The sequence below is a fragment of the Marmota flaviventris genome, chromosome 15 (assembly GCF_047511675.1).
Source record: "Marmota flaviventris isolate mMarFla1 chromosome 15, mMarFla1.hap1, whole genome shotgun sequence".
Lineage (NCBI taxonomy): Eukaryota > Metazoa > Chordata > Mammalia > Rodentia > Sciuridae > Marmota > Marmota flaviventris.
The window spans coordinates 64,211,083-64,228,609 of NC_092512.1; the positions used below are offsets into that span (position 1 = coordinate 64,211,083).

Here is a 17,527-nt window from a genome sequence, read left to right on the forward strand (position 1 = left end):
ATGGAAAAACTTAATTTCAGAGTAATTAATGCAATAAGTTAATGACTGATACGGTTATGTTGACTTCATTGTTATTTTAAGAAACGTTCCCTTTTAAACTTTAAATGACGAAAAATGTGTGAACCCACCTTCAACTGTAATGATGACATTTGACACAAATTTTTAAAATATACACTTATTCAGGTGAAAATTTCAAAAAGAACCAATAGTCTGACATTATAAGTGACATACCATCTTAAATGTCCCAGAATTACATCCAGGATGGCAAGATGGCAACGTGAGGAACTCTGCAGACTGCTCCTTAGTGAATCCACCACAACTGGTAGGAATTACTAAATGTGTGTGCATGTGAGTACAAGCAAGTGCACGTGTGCGTGTGCGTGTGTGTGTTGTCTGGAAAATGTCCTAAGGGCGTGCAACAAATGGAGAAATATTTATCCCAGAAAATCTGCTAAATCTCAGTAACAAGAGTGAAGGTGTTTGATTTGAAATTTGATCTGCAAACCCACTCCTTTCTTTCCCTACCACAATTCAGTGCGATTAAACCTCTTTGCAGGGGGGTGGGGGTGGGGGAGTGGGGGTGGACTATGACCAATCTATACAGCAGGTTGAAAATAACTGGGGCCTGAAACACCCTGACCCTGACTCTTATGGAGGAGATTCAACGTGGGAACAGCAAGTCACAAAGTCCTGAGGCTACTATCCCCACCCCACTCCCTGTTTGCTGGGAAGAATGCCATTCCATGAAAAGCAAGCCACCATTCCCAACCACAGCCCTGGAGCTGTGGCTCAAAGATTTTTCACTGGGCAAGAGACAGTAGATAAGAACATGGAGCACCACAGCTCTGTGCAAAAGCTTGAGTTTATTAGTAAAAAGTGTGATAAATTCAAGCCCAAAGATGCACTGAGAAACAATGAAGATTTCTGTTGCAGTTAATTAGGTGGAGGCTGTTAGCTATACTAGAGCAACAAAGTAAGCTCTAGATCAACTAATTTATCAAGAAAAAGCCAGAAAAAGACCATTAAGAAGAACACTTGAATGTAACTAGAAATTCATCCTTCCTCTCGTCTGCCATCTTGTCAAACTGTGAAACCAGCCTAAGTGTCCATCAATAAATAAATGGATGAAGATAATGTGGTATACATACATAATGGAGTTTTATTTAGCCATAAGAAGAATAAAATTTATGTCATTTGCAGGAAAATGGATGGAACTTTAGACCATCAGGTTAAGCTAAGTAAGTCAAACTCAGAAGGTCAAGAGTCATGTTTTCTCTCCTATGTGGAAGCTAGAGAGGATAAAGGAAAAGAAGTGGGCAGGGGATCTCATGAAAATCAAAAGGAAATCAGTAAAGGAGAGGAACCAGGAGGTGGGAAGGAGAGGGAAAGTGCTAGGGAGTGATACTGACCAAATAACATTGTGTGCATGTACAAATATGTAACAACAAATACAAATACGACTATAATGCAGCAAAGGAAGGGAGGAAGGAAGGAAGGGGAGGGAAGGGGAGGGGAGGGAAAAAGAAGAGGAAACAGAAAAGGAGAAAGAAGGAGGAAGGAGTAAGTAGCAATGAGGAGGAGGAAGATGAGAAAAAAAGAACAACAACAATAACAACCACCACTACCACCCCGGTCAGGTGGCTAGAACAAACCTTAAAGACAGGCCTCAAAGCTACCCCTACAAAGGAACTCAGATTGCATTGAATTAGATATGGAGCAAGTTATGTCTCAAGGCACTGCCAAAACAATACAGCAGCCAGCCAGCAACTGGAAGAATCTAACAGATACTTTCGATAGCCAAGGAAAAACACAGGTTAAAATACCATCAACTCAGGGTGACTATGAATATGTCTAGGAATATGGTCTCTGAGGAACCACATCATAGGCTTCACATTGCAGGAGTAGTAGACTTGATAAAAAATAGTGCATCTAAGTCACTAAGAAAATAAACAAGCAAACAACAACAGAAACAACCCCCGGGAGGTGAAGAAGGGAAGGATCAGAAAGAATACAGAAGTTCACAGAAATATGGGAGTCCTTTAAGTGCATTCATATTAATGTGAGTTGAAGAGAAAGAGATGTAGAAGAAAGTTATTCCAAGAAACAATGGCCCAAACTCTTCCAATTTGATGAAAAACATTAGCATACACATCTAAGAAGTTCAGAAAACCCCAAGTACTATACACACAGATTCACACACCAACCTATCATAGTAAGAATGCTGGGGGAAAATGAAAATTCTGATGCAGGCAAAAGAAAAATTATTTGTTATGTGGAAGGGAGCTCCATTGAGTTTAGAAGATGATATCTGAGCAGACACAATGGAGGCCAGAAGGCAGCGGGATGTCATATCAAAAACCAAAGGTTGTTAATCAAGAATCTTACATCCAGCAAAACCAAGTTCCACAAATAAAGGTAAAATGGAGCCATTCCATGTGAACAGAAACTAAGAGGGCCTCTTGCTAGCAGACTTGTCCTTTAAGAAATACAAAAGGAAGACTTTGGCCTGAAGCCAAGTGATCCCAGACACTAATCTGAGTTCTCAATAACAACAGCAACAAAAAAGTAAATCTAATTAGGTAATTATAAAAGAGTAAATTCACATTTCTTGCTTCTTGTTTAAAAAAACAGTTGTATAAAGCAATATGATATAATTATACCATTAGGCCTAGAACATATACAGATGTATTTAACAATATCAGCATAAAGAAGGTAGCTGAGAGCAAAGCAGTATTGGAGCAAGAAACAACTACAGAGGGTTACCTCAATGCACAGGACCAAATGAAAACCAGAAGCAATAAACAAGAAGGCTAATACAAGAAGCTCTATACACATATACCTAGTCTCCTTTCTTTGTGTAACTTATTTAATATGCATATAATTATGTACAGTAATAATCATAAAATCCATTATTGAATTTGATATACATACACACATACATATATATGTAAATATATATGTACAACAATATAGCACAAAAAAGGAAGAAACAATAGAACTGTTTAAGAGGTAACTAAGTAGCTCACTGTAACCAAGTTTATATAAATTGGAAGTAGATTCTGATAAGTTAGCACATCTATGAAAAGCCCTAGAGCAACCACTAAGAAAATAAACTCAAAAAGTGAAAAATGTCATAAAAGTAATTGAATCCTTATGCTTGAAAAATATTCATTTAATGTAAAAAATCAGTAGAGGAGGAACAGAGGAACGATAACAGAAAAAAAAGACATGTTAAAAACAAAAGGCAAAATGATAGACATAAATCCAACTATCAAAGAAATTAACATTAAATGTAAATGGGTTAAATAAACCGAAAAGCAGAGACAGTGTGAGACTGAATTTTTAAAAAATGATCCAACTGTAAACTGACTACGTGGACACAATTTATATTCAAAAATATAAATAATCTGAATTTTAAAAACGTATCCTGTGAACAGCAACTATAAGAAAGGGAGTGGCTATAATAGTATATGACAAAGTATATATTAAAGTGAAAGTGTTATCAGAGAAAAGATGGATATTTTATAATAATGATAAAAGATAATTCCATCAAAAAGATGTAACAATTGTAACCACACACACACACACACACACACACACACACTTCCAAATCAGAGACCCAAAACCCAAAATGCATGAAGGAAAAAAAATGACAGAACTGAAGGGAGAAACAGATGATTCATCAATAATAGAGACTTTAATTCTCTACGTTCAATATTAAACAGAAATAGGCAGAAGATTAACAAGGAAATAGAAGGCTTGAACAACACTATCAAACAGCTAGATCTAACAGACATCTATAGAACATATGATCCCACAACAGTAGAATATGCAGTTTTCATAAGTGCACACTTAGTGTTCTCTAGGACAAACCACATGCTAGGGTACACGAGAAGCTTTAATAAATTTAACAAAATCAAGATTATATGAAGTATGTTCTCTGACTACTGAGACAGGGGCAAAGGACAGGTAGCTGGTTATCAAAGAAAAAGAAAAAGTTAGACAGCATTTCCCCACTGACCAGTTGCTAACACCTCCAGGGGAGGGGAAGGATCACACTTTCCAACACCTGGGATTATCCCCTAGGGCTACTTTTTTTCCTGCCTGTGGTCATGTAGGCAAGATAAGAGGAGGAGGGGTCATGAGAAGAAAGGAAACCTAAAATCTATGAAGGGGCAAGACACCACCATTCCCACGGTCACCCCCTCTGGGTCCAGGCTCCTCTCAGGAGCCAGTCTCTCTCTGTTCTCTCTCTCTCCCTCCCACCTCCCCATTCTGTCTTCCATTCTTAAATAAAATTTGCTTTCTACTCTTGCCTTGGCACTTCTCAAATGTTTAATCTTCAGTATCAAGGGGAAAAGGACCCCATCCTGATATTCAAGACCAGAATCACAATAGAAAAAAAATAAATCAATAATAAAGCTTTGGGAATTTGTAAATATGCAGAAATTAAACAGTACACTCCCAACATGGGGTCAAAAATAAACCGTAAGACAAATTATTCCCTACTGCCAAAAACAAATTAGATAATACTCGAAATGAATGAAAATAGAAAGATAGCTGAACTATAGGTAAGACCCTGGGCAAAAAAAGAAATAATGAACAAAACAACATACCAAAACTCACAGGATGGAGACAAAGAAATGCTTAAGGAAAATGTATAACTATAAACACCTTAATTAAAAAAGAAAACCTCTAATCAATAATCTAACCTTCCCCCTCAAGATACTGGAAAAATACATAAAATCCAAGGCAAACATTAAGTAAGAAAATGAAAAAAATAAAGATTAGAGCCAAGATTAAGAAAACAGAGAATAGACATGCAATAGATTAAGCCAACCAAATCAAATTTTGGTTCTTTGGAAAAGTCAACAAAATTGGTAATCCTTTAGGTAGGCTGATCAACAACAAAAATAAGAAGACTCAAATTATCTGACCTGACAAAACTTCTGAGAACAATATTACTTTACAGACGCAGATGCAGGTGATATCTGCAAGCTGTATGAAAAGCTTTTGCTGTTTTTGTAAACAAAACCCACCCTAAGTCAAATTTCAAGATGTGTGAAATTTGTCAATTATCCCCAGCTAATTACCTCCCCTTTTGCTCTGATAGGCTCCCTCTCCTGTTTCAGGTCCCATTGCATAGCTTTTACTTTTCTTTGCCCACCTAGGATCGAAACAAAAGAGAAATCAGTATTTATGGTTTTGTTGATAGACAAATTGCCCTTTCAAAGCCCTTCCTACAAACACTGGTGTTCTGAGTCTGAGGTATGCAATTGGGATGTAAAAGGTTTTCCATATTAAACAATACTAACCCTCCACACAATCTCACAGTCTGAATCAAGTAGTTCGTTTCAAGAAGAAAGAAAGAAAGAGAGAGAGAGAGAGAGAGAGACACGGAGGGAGGGAGGGAGGGAGGGAGGGAAAAGAAAAGAAAAACATTTTGGAGAATGAAATATAGGAAACTAGATATCGCCATGGAAGTCATTTATATTAGTTTTTGTTGTTATGTTTGTCTGTATTGTATATTTCAAAGAGAGATGGCAGGAGACTGTAGGAAGCCTGAGAAGTTAAGTCCAAGCACAGACCCTGGCTGTCTAGGAGCAGCAGAGACCAGCATCTCTGCACTGTTTTCTCCCTGGTCTTGAAGAGGGTCTACCAAAGGAGAAAGAGTAGCACCACATGACTGGTCATACAAGTAGGGCTTCAGATCTAGTCTTCGGAAGTTAATTACACAGGAGGCTACCTTCTGCAGCCCACGTTTGCACATATGTGGTTACAGTACTTGGCTGTAAGATGTATGTACAACAATTTTTTTCAAAAATGCTTGTTTAACTCCTCATTTGTGAATATCAAGAATTACAAAAAGCAAGTATCTAGGACTGAGACTGTAGCTCAGTGCTAGAGTGCTTTTCTTGCATGTGTGAGGCACTGAGTTCAATCCTCAACACCACACAAAAATAAATAAATTGAGATATTCTGTCCATCTACACATGCTCTCCTACTGCTGCCCTACTGTGGTCTAGGGCTACAGAGATATCCCAGCCCTTTGCAAGTTCTGCTCTCCTCATTGCTGTGGCTCTAGTCCTTTCTGCTCCTGACCAGTACTCCATGATGAACCTTTCTTGCTTCCATTCTCAGTGAAATCTGGTTTTATTTGTTCGTTTTGTACCAGGGATTGAACACTGGGCTGCTTGACCACACTGAACCAGATACCCAGCCCATTTTTTTTTCTTTTTTTTTTTTGAGACAGGGTCTCATTAAGTTGCTCAGGCCTGGATAGGTTGCTGAGGCTGACTTTGAACTTCTGATCAGTGTACCTCAGCCTCCTGAGCCACTGGGATTACAGGCATGCGCCATGGTACCCAGCTGGTATGATTTTTGTTTGTATTAATGCTCCTATTAATACCACCTCTACCCAACACATCTCAAACCTCTGAACTCATAGTTATTCTATACCTTTCTAACTTAGACATTTTATATCACAAAATGCCTTCAAGTTGGAACTGTTATTGAAGTCATTCGTTTTACAACAATTATAACAACAACAAATATTTATTGAGTACTTGCTTTTTATCAGGCACTCTACTTCTTTACATAAATTCTCTAATTCTATCACATTTAACTGCAACTAAGTATATACTTCAATTTACCAGTAGTACTTAAAATGAATTAAAATAAGAACATTGTTGTTCATTTTTGAAAGAAATGTTTTTAACATAACAAAGAGGTGAAATCCATAGAACAAAACACTCTGAAGTTTTACAAAGTGTAAAGCACTAAATTAATACTGGATACTATTAAATTTATATTTCTGTTTGTGGAAAAGAAAGCTAACCCTGGTACACTGTACCCACCTTTTTAAAATCATGATTCTTATACTTTTCTCAAATTCTTAGAAACCACAGCTTCAGATATGTCAAATAAATATGACTGCATTCACATGTTCAATTAAATCCTTTAAGAATGTAATGCATAAGGTATGATGCTGAACTAATTCCCAAAATATTTTCCATGACAACCAGTCTGACATTGTGGTATGAGTATTGAAAAATAACATGAGACATGATTTGTACTAATTTTTTACAATGCATTTTGCAGCTCTAGGCTGTTCTTGATCAAAATTCTTATTTTATTACCAAGAATTATACTCATCTTTGAATGAGCGAATTTTCTGTTGGAGACCGGAAATGAATGACTGCTAACGCTGGTAATGTATTTTTCCTGTCTCAATATTAATACATAATATATATTCATATTAATAACAACTCTGAAAACTAGTTTCATTCCTTCTACACATTAGCAATAAACAGTATGTGCAAAAATATGAATACTAGCAGCAGTGATGTGGATATATAATATGGGATTTCTTTTGAATGTACAGCCATTTCTAATATTTCATTACAGCATTGTACAGGAAACTGTCATAGATGTCCATCAAAACTGGATTAGAGGAAGACAAACAATGCAGGCTTTGAGGATAAACTGAAGCTGCAGCTCAAAAGTTTTCATTTCTCATCCAAGGGCACCATAGGACCATTGTCTTCCTCCTGTAGGCAAAAAGAATGAATCAATTATGTTAGGGACATTCCTCCACAGCAGACTGAAAAGTCTTTCTACAGTCCAATCACAGAGAGGAAAAGCTAACAAATTTATAAGAAATTTAGAAACATCTTGATGTTCAAGTTCATTATCTCTGCATTTTTTTTCCACAAAGTTCACCATGATTTTATTTCTATGACAGATAATGGGTCCAAAATTTCACAGAAACTAATATTTTCTACCAAAATAAATAAATGTTTGAACTGTTTTATAAACAAAAAAAATTGCTTTTCATATCTATTAAGTAAAAATGAGGTTTTAAATCACTGCCATTAAATTCATGTATAAGAATCACAGATAAATGGTAATCCAAGAGCACAAAGAACACTTCTTGGTTCACAAACTTTAAAATTCAATTGAATACATTGACAAATAATAAGTACTGCTTAACATATGAGACAACAGCACTTTTTGAGATGATGAAAAACATGCTTTCTACTTATGGAAAGGACATTGGCTAATATTTTAGTTCAACAACATTCTACTTGCAACACCAGCAAAGAGAATGGCAACATGACACTTCTACAGATGCCTCATGTAAACTGGTCCAATCTTTTAGACAATAAGCACCTACTGAAATTCCAAACGCATATACTTTTTCACCTAGGATTATACGCCTGGCAAGTTATAATACAGATAAAATCATCCAAACATACAAAGATTTTATGTGAAAAGATATTCACAATAGAGAAGTGGAAAAAAATGGCTTCCTTCCTTAATAAATCACAATATAGTGAAGTACTTTAGGATGTGTATCTGTGGATTTGCTTGTTCACATGTACATAAGTGTATGTGAAATAATCTCTCAGAAAATATTTATAATCTTGGGTATATATTTCCAAACCACATTTCAAATAGGATAGCAAGTCCTGATGAAATTTAAGAATTTATTTTTAATAAAAAAGTAAAATTGTATATATTTATCATATACAACATTTTGAAATATATAGGTATGAATGTGTTTGTGTACATAATGGAATGGCTAAATCAACCAAATTAATGTATTACCTCACATAGTTGTCATTTTGTGGTGAGAACACTTAAAATCTATTCTCTTAGCATTTTCAAGAATAGACAATAATATTGTCTCCTCCTAAATGAAAGTTTCTAAACTTTGACTAACCTCTTCCCAACTTTATCTCCTGGAATCAGATCTGTAAGATTGAGCCTCAAAGAGAGGTTTTCAAAGGTAAAAGAGGACATTGTGTATATATTTTTACAAGTCCCAAATTATAAAATGATATAAAAATGATAATCAAATTGTAAAATCACTGCATTTCAGAGGTAAATGGAGCCTGAAAGTCACACTATATGAATCTTCTACAAAAGTAAACAGTCCTGAGCCCAGTATTTCCCAAAATGTGTTCCATATAACAAAAGAAGTTGACTGAAAAAAATAAATCCATGTACCATGGAGTCACCAGGTGCAGTAGCATGCACCTGTGATCCCAGCAGCTCAGGAAGCTCAGGAGGCTGAAGCAAGAAGATCGTGTGTTGAAAGCCCGCCTCAGCAAAAGGGAGGTGCTAAGCACACAGTGAGACCCTGTCTCTAAATAAAATACAAAATAGGGCTGGGGCTGTGGCTAGGTGGTCGAGTGCCCCTGAGTTCAATCCCTGCTACCCCCACCCCACCCCACCCAAAAACTGGAGACTCTGGTAAAATAGAGTTAATTCAAAACCACTGCAGTCTATAATCTGCTAATGTGCACTGTAAATATCCACAGGGAGGATATTCTATCTGGAAATCTGCAGACACACATGGCCAGTCCCTCCTGATTTAACCCATAACCCTGGTGGGCCACTGCACTGCAGAGCTCGCCTGGGAATGGCTGGTCTAGAGGTACATTTTCTAAGTTATGAAACATGATTTCATTTTAAGACTATATACAAACTTTCAAAACTTAAGCTACCATATCAGTGAAGAGATGGGTAGGCAAATGTGCAGTTACTCTAACCACCAGATCATGTCTTCCCAAAGAGGCAACATTTTAACACTTAGCACATACCTACAGGGCAAAAGATACACATGCCCACTTATGTTCCCTTTCATTTTTGAAGCTCAAGGGCATGATTCATGGGGTTCCCAGGGTATGCTGAAGGAATTCTAATTTACCTGGGTGTATAATCTGCTGGTGAATTTGGATACTTGCTCTCCTCAAATTTCTCTCACAGAGAAAACTAAAAATAATACACTATGATGTTGAGTTTTCATACTCTGATATTGTTTAAACAGAGAAAATGACATTCCCCAATGCCAAGGCTTTCTGAGAATGATCTTTATATTAGTTCTCCTCCCAAATGTACACTTGATGTCATTTATTGCAGGTATAGGTTACCTGGAAATACACTTCAATCGATCACATTCTAGGGTATGGATGTGGAACCAGGGAAACCCATGTTCAAATTTCAGATCCTCCACCAAGTTGCTGTAAGATTTTAGGCAATACCCATGACCCTTCGGATCCCCAAATAATAATAGCTACTACCTAGGGAGTGTGTGAGAATATGACAGTAGGTATAATATGCTAAGTATAATATGTGAAGAATGGCTCATTATTTCCCATGTCATTTGTCTGAAATTTACTTCCCACAGTCAGTTTCCATGTGATAGAAATATGTGTGGTCTCATCTGTGTTGTTAAGACCCAGCACAACATCTTATCCAAAGCAAACACTCCAAGAAAATGTGTGTGTGTGTGTGTGTGTGTGTGTGTGTGTAGAAAAGTGGAGAACACAGTAGCAAGTACTCCTGCTTGAACTTTTGCTTTTTTTGTGTCGAAATTATACATAGTTTAAAGGTTTAAACAGTTCCAACATGTTTGCTATAAAAACTATCTTTTCCCTATACCATGTGTCAACCAATTTCATATTCCTCTACTCTTTTCTCTGATTATTTTATTGATACTCTAGAGCCAAATGGCATGGTTGTTGACTACCATTCAATTTGTTTTCATATTATATACCGACTTTCCCTGTGGAGGTTGAAGATCTGCCCTCCTTACCCCCTGTCAGCTTCACTTACCATGTGTGCATGCACCCATACACACACTCCTCTCCAGACACACATAAACCCTTCCCGTCACCCCATCCTCCAAACAGTTATGCAGTAATTTTTGTTGAGACTTGTTATGTTTATAAATAAGTCTAGTTTGTAATCTTGTTTACCTAATCCTTATCTGAGAATTATGTGACAAATGGACACATGAAATAAATATGGTTGTTTTTGTTTTGAAAAAAATATTCAATTTCTATTATTGTAATAATATAAATATTATTAGAACTGAACTACATGTCTTCATTCAAATTCCCTTCCGTGAATGACATTTTGTTTATGTCAGAACGAATAAGTATCTTGGGTTTTTATATCTAGTTTTCTGATTCAAACCAAAATTACTTACCAAGTGCCAGACTCTCAAGTTAAGACAAACCCAGCATCGTATCATGGCAGAAAGCTGATCTAGAGCCTTCTCCCTAGTTCACACCTTAATGCCCTCCATGCCTATGGATTGCTCCACCATCATCTTGAACATTCCCCCTGGCCTTTTCTGCTTTGCTGGATTTCCTGTTTTCTGGATATCACAATTTTTTTCTTGGCTCATTTCTTCACTTTGGTGAGACACATCTAGTAGCTTCTTGAGAAATAAATTTTTGATGACCTTGATATCTGAAAATGACTATGCTATTTACACCCTTGATGGGGAGTTTGGGTAAGGAATTCCTTAGGTGCTTTAGACTTTTCTGCAGATTTCTGTGGGTCATGATCACTGACTTTTTCCTTTAGCTTTTCTGCTCAAAAGTCGAATTCTAGTTCCTTGATATTTACCTATTTTTCCCCTAATTTCTCTCTCAGTGTTCTGAAATATCACAATGATGGTGCCTTGATGTGAGTATATTTTGATATACTGTGCCAGAAAGCTTTTGGGTCTATTTTATCTATAAATTTACATCCCCAAGTTCTGAAAAAAAAAATGTTTTGACTGATTCTGTTGCTGTGTTCCTCTCCTTCATTTTGTGTTTTCTTTCTAGTTCCCCTATTAATAATAAATCACATTGATTAATCCTCTACTTCTCCTTATTCTCTACTATATTCCATCATTTAGCCTTCCCTGTATACTAAGACATTACAAATTTTTTAAGAGTCTGTAGTAAAGTGCTTAAATATGCTGCCATGTTTTCAATTTCCAAAAGCTTTTTGATTCATGAATATTTTTTTAAAATCATCTTGCCAGACACAGAGGTGCATGCCTGCAATCCCAGCAATTCAGAAGGATCACAAGTTTGAGGCCAGCCTCAGCAACTTAGTGAGGCCCTAAGCAACTCAGTGAGACTCTGTCTCAAAAAATAAGAAAGGCTGGGGATGTGGCTCAGTGGTTAAGCACCCCTGGGTCCAATCTCTGTTACCTCCCTTTTCCCCCCAAAAAACATCCTATTCTTTCTATATGGTTGCTATTTCTTTCATCACCTCTCTGAAAATAGGACATTTTGAAGTCTTGCTTCCTGTTAAGTATGTATTTCTTTAAACTTGCCTTTTTTCTAATTTGGGTATTTCATAGTACAGACACTCTGCAAACAATCCTTAACTACTCATATCTAAGAGAGAAGAACAACTGCAACAATGAAGGGCACTGGGAAGGCCTGTCTGTCGTGAGCTCACCACAGGATGAATCTGATGGGGCTCTTTTGGCCCTTTGACTGGTCAGACCCCGCACAGAAGTTCTATCCAGTTTTCTGTATGGGGAGTAGTACTGAAGGCCAAGTGGAGAGGAAGGGAGCATGAATTCTGAGGAAATTACTAATTTACCCTTTTGTTTTTGTCGGGGGTGGTGGTGTTGAGGTCTTACGAGTTTCAGTTGTGCCTTTCATACAGAGATTCTTTTCATTCTCCCCAGAGGAAGAGCATCTCCAGACATCCGCCAGGCCCTGAGAGGGGATTTGAAGAGGTAACTACTTCTGCAACAGCTCTTAACCAACACAGAGGATGTGAGCCTCCTTTCATTCCAACGTCTAGAGATACCTGTTGCCAATTCCTAGGACTTGGAGCGATCCTATCAGAGTAACAGGCTTGTTCCTCACATCTGCTACATCCATTACCACACAACCATCTGCTTCCGGATTCCAAAATATGGACACTTTTGTCTCCCCTCTTGCTTTCTCCATCCTTGTGGGTTTGTGTACCTAAAAATCTCTTTCCTGTTATTCTAATGCGGGTTTTAGTGGAAACAAAATTAACTGTCTATATTAAATGGATGACCATTATTTATGCCAGAAGTTCCTTTTCATGAATTCTGTGTATTTTCTGAAGTTTCTCCAATAATTGAAATACATGGAAACTAGAATATAAATGTATTAGGTAAAACATCTAAAGAAATGACACTTTAGGGGCTAGGGATGTAGCTCAATTGTAGGGAACCTGCCTACCACATATGAGGCCCTGGGTTTGATGCCCAGTACTGGAAAAAGAAAAGAAGAAAGAGGAAGAGGAGGGGGAGGAGGAGGGGAGGAAGAGGAGGAGGAGGGGGGAAGGAAGAAAAAGAAAATGATATTTTGAAAAACAAAGGTTTACATTCATCACTTTGGAAATTCTTCCAAGTCCCCATTTATCTAAATCTAAACATGAAAGCTTAAATATAAATAAAAATTTCTATTATGCAATGATCATTGTTCATAATGATGACCTTAAAGGATGGCTACATCCTAAGGAGTCTTCTAAGTCATCAGCTATTTCAGTGCAATTATAACAGATGTCATCTTTCATATGACTGTTTTGAACCTTAAATTATCTTCTATGAAGAGACCCTAGGGAATGAGTGCAAATCAAACCCCTACTGGGGAATTTCCTGAAAAGCTACTAAAAATAAAAAAGCACATGTGCACACACATCCTACCCCCAGAGGCAGCTGCAGGTCACAGGCTCATGTTGTCTGGGAAGTCCAGATCAGCTAACAAACAACCCATTCAAAGCATCCCTCTTTAAGTACAACAATTCAGGATCACATTTCCAAAATAAGAAGCTTTTAGGACAGTAATATGCCAAATGAGGGTTCTCTTTTAGAGTGTACTCTTTCTCCTGAACTATGGACAATTCCTTGGGGGCAGTCTGCACATGCTGCTCAGGTTTGGATTTAGCTGTGAACCTGAGCAGCTATGGACCTATTTAACTATGAATCTATAGACCCAACACTAGGCTGGAAGCTCATTCAGGGGAAAGTCTATGTCTGCTTCTGTCTATATTTTCAGAGCCCCTAGAATACTATCACACACCCCGTAGAGGGTTAAAAATAAATGCCCTTCTATTAAAAGCAAAGGCATGTAGCCACCTTTTTCAATGAACCTACTAATAACAGCATCCAAACATAAGAAGAAAAATAAAGAGAGAAGAAAGAGAAAGGAAGAGATGGATAGTGCCAAATGCTTTTGAAGATACAAAGGAAAGAGACTAGAAAACAAACCATTGGAACTAGAAATCAAAGCTTATCAGAAACAGGAGAAGGGTTCCAGAAAACACAGTTACTTATTCAACATTATTCTGCAAGGACTCAGTGGTGCAATGAAGTAAGTCATTCAAATTAGAAAGGAGGAGATAAAATTGTCATTATTTACAGGTGCTATCATGGTCTATATAGAAAACTCAAAATAATCAACAGAAACCCACTGGCAACTATATGAAAGATTCAAAAGAAAGCCAGGGACAAAAATGAAAATAAATTAAAATAGGGGCTTGGGGTGCTGAGGTTGTGGCTCAGTGGTAGAACACTGCCTAGCATGTGAGAGGCACTGGGTTTGATCCCTAGCACCACATAAAAATAAAAATAAAATAAATGTATTGTGTCCATCTACAACTAAAAATATATATTTAAAAAAATAGGGGTTGGGGATATAGCTCAGTTGGTAGAGTGTTTGCCTTGTATGCACAGGGCTCTGGGTTCAAATTTCAGCACCACAATAAAAAAGAAAATTAAAAAAAATATTAACCAATGTAAAAACAATGAAAAAGGACACTAGTCAATGATAACATTAATAATAGTGATTGTTCACAGTTAGTGACTGATAACCCTCTGCTTAGAGCTGTGCTGTGCGTTTTGTCATACCTCATTTAATCCTTACAACATCCCTAGGAAGTTATGATTCTTAGTGTCTCCACTTCATATGTGAGGAAAACAGGCTGAAAGACTAGTTTCCCACTGGGGGAGCAGCAAGCTGAGGTTCTGTGTTCCTTGCCATGCCATACCCCAGGCTGACACCAGAGCCTAACAGGCCACCCAGAGTAAATTCAGAGAGAAGAGAAAATGATTAAATGTATAGATGACTTTAAAAATCCTTTAGTAAACAAAGATATATGCATTGTTACTTCGTTGAGTCAACATTAAAAAGATACAAATTCCCTTAAATTATATGCAATGTAAATGACAAATTTTAGCAGGATTCTTTTTATTTCTTCTGTTTTACCTTCATTCTCTCTTTCTTACCCTCTCTTTTGTTCTTCTTTCCTTCTGATAAAATGTTCTATACTTTATCTGGGAAAATTACATATGGGAAAATTATGCATAAAATATTGTAAGGAGTTTTTTCCTACCCAGCACTGAAAGAGACACTAATGCCACCAACCTTGTGGTTCATGATCATGAGCATACAGATTAATGGAAGAAAAGAAAGACTTCAGGAATAAGTCAGGACTTACATGTGAAGGAATCATAATAAGGTTGGCAATGATGGAAAGATTCAAAATACTAGCACTAGTGAAATGAAGAGAAGGGTTTGGTGCACTGTTAGTGGGAACATAAATTGATTCAACTTGTGAGGAGAGCAATTTGCATACATGTTACAATAAAACATGGATCTGGTAATCTTATTACTAAGAATTTTTTAAGGAAATAGTGGGTAAGTTAACTAAAGTATTGTTGATAATAGCATTACACTGGAAATGACCTAAAAACGTACAGTAATACAGGAACAGTTCAATAAATCTTTATGCATGCTTTCACATATGCTGAGTAACTACTTAAAAGTTATTTCATGACATTAAAGGATATATCCTCACATCAACAGAAAGACAGCATGCACAGTATAACCTCATAAGGAACATTATATATATTATATATACACAGCCATTCCTCCCTTCCTCTCACCCCTCCCCTCCCTCTCTCTGTCTCTCTCTCTCTCACACACACACACACACACACACACACACACACACACGCAGATCAAATGCACAAAAAAATGATAAAGGTAATGTTTATTGGGTACTTACACTGCAGACCCAAATCACATTAAGCACTTTATTTGCTTTATATTATTGTATCTTCTCTGAGATAGACACTATCATGACCTTTTTTTATAAGTGATTAAAAAAAAGAGAGAGAGACTTAAAGACATTACTAACTTCTCCAAAGTCACACAGCTCTTGAATGGTGGAATGATAACTGAGAATGAAAGTGGAGACATTTACCTATCCCTGCCAGGGCTTCCATGTGCACCAGAACACTGGGTGCTGGTGACGGCTCTCCCTGAGGGGAGTGTTTCAGAGATGTGTGCTGCTGATTCATTTTGTTCTGTACCATGTGCATTTTCCACCATGAACTGGTATTATATTTGAAGCCATGGGAACAAAGAACAAAGAAAAATCAAAGGAAACTTTTAGCACAGCAATTTCAATTGATGACATGAATACATTTCAGTAAGTGGAAGGGTAAGAAGAAAACGATAAAGAGGTAGAAAGTATCCTGAATGATTGACAAGTGTTGGCTCAAATACTTTTTGTAAAGTATTCAATCAATGCTGAAAACACAGATCAGCATACCTCTCATAGAGGTATCAGCAACATATTATCGGAAAGTGAAAGCATGTATGGTCTTTTGTTCCCAGAAATCTTATTTCCAGATAAGGAAGCTGAGATATACAAAGAAGTGCATATTTTTTGCCCTCTGTTATTTTGAAATGTGATATAGTAAAAAAGGTGCATGCAGCGTTTAGAGTTAGACCTACCTAGGTCTGTGATCTTGATTTGCACTTTACTGGCTGTGACCTTGAGCAAGTTACTTGACCTTCTAAAATGAAAATAAAAGCAGAAGCCTCATAGGACTGTTATGAGGATTAAATGAGATAAAGTACAGTACAGTGTCTCTTCCTTCTGTATGCATATCGTTCACTAGCTCATGTATATAAACTGTGGCCCAATCTTTAGGGCCAAATCACGTAACTTAGTAATTTGTGTATTATTCTGTGCTAACATATTATATAACACTAAACTTAGCTTTTAAAGTTATTCAGAAGTAAGCTCATGTGATACTCTGACACTTTCTCAATCTCAATTAGCACTAAACTAATTAACAAAACTGTTTTATACACTACAGCGAGTCACATTTTTCTTCCTTCTTTCCTAATCCCTGGTGTGTTGTAAGGGTGATTGAGTATCTAATTACTTCTTAATTGAATGCACATATTACACATTTTTCACTAGTTCAAGCTTAATGCTTTAGTCCAGAAATCAAAGTCAATGAAATTAAGTTGAATTGGGATTTGGGCAACTATTATAATGAGAGAAGGTTTGTATTGTGTCTAATTATAAGTAAATGTGGGTTTTAGTCTTGTTTCCTACAGAAATATTTCAGGTACAGGAATGTGCCATAAATGACTAATTTCAATGATTAATAACATTGTTATTCTTACTTACAATCTTTATTCCCCCATTATAGTAATTTTATTGCTGGGACCCTCTGAATATAATCATTCTTGAAAGAAAAGATACCATTAGAGAACTATTAGTTGTACTTACACTAAAATCAGAATGAACATTCATATCTGCAAAAAAATTACATGACTTTCTCTGCTGCATAAAGGTTGGTGGAATTTCTACATACTGCTAACAGAAGGAAAAAAACTATTACTTGAAATATAACCAATTATATTCATCAAAAATAGTTATCTAC

At 36.7% G+C, this 17,527-nt stretch overlaps 1 protein-coding gene across 1 annotated transcript in view; it reads right to left on the minus strand.

The window, feature by feature from the left end:
- Window positions 1-7,111: 7,111 nt before the first annotated feature.
- Ca8 (carbonic anhydrase 8) overlaps window positions 7,112-17,527 on the minus strand; it is a 91,144-nt gene continuing 80,728 nt past the window's right edge. The window contains exon 9 of the mRNA XM_071602312.1: window positions 7,112-7,550. The gene's annotated coding sequence lies outside the window, so the exon portion shown is untranslated. The remainder of the gene's footprint in view (window positions 7,551-17,527) is intronic.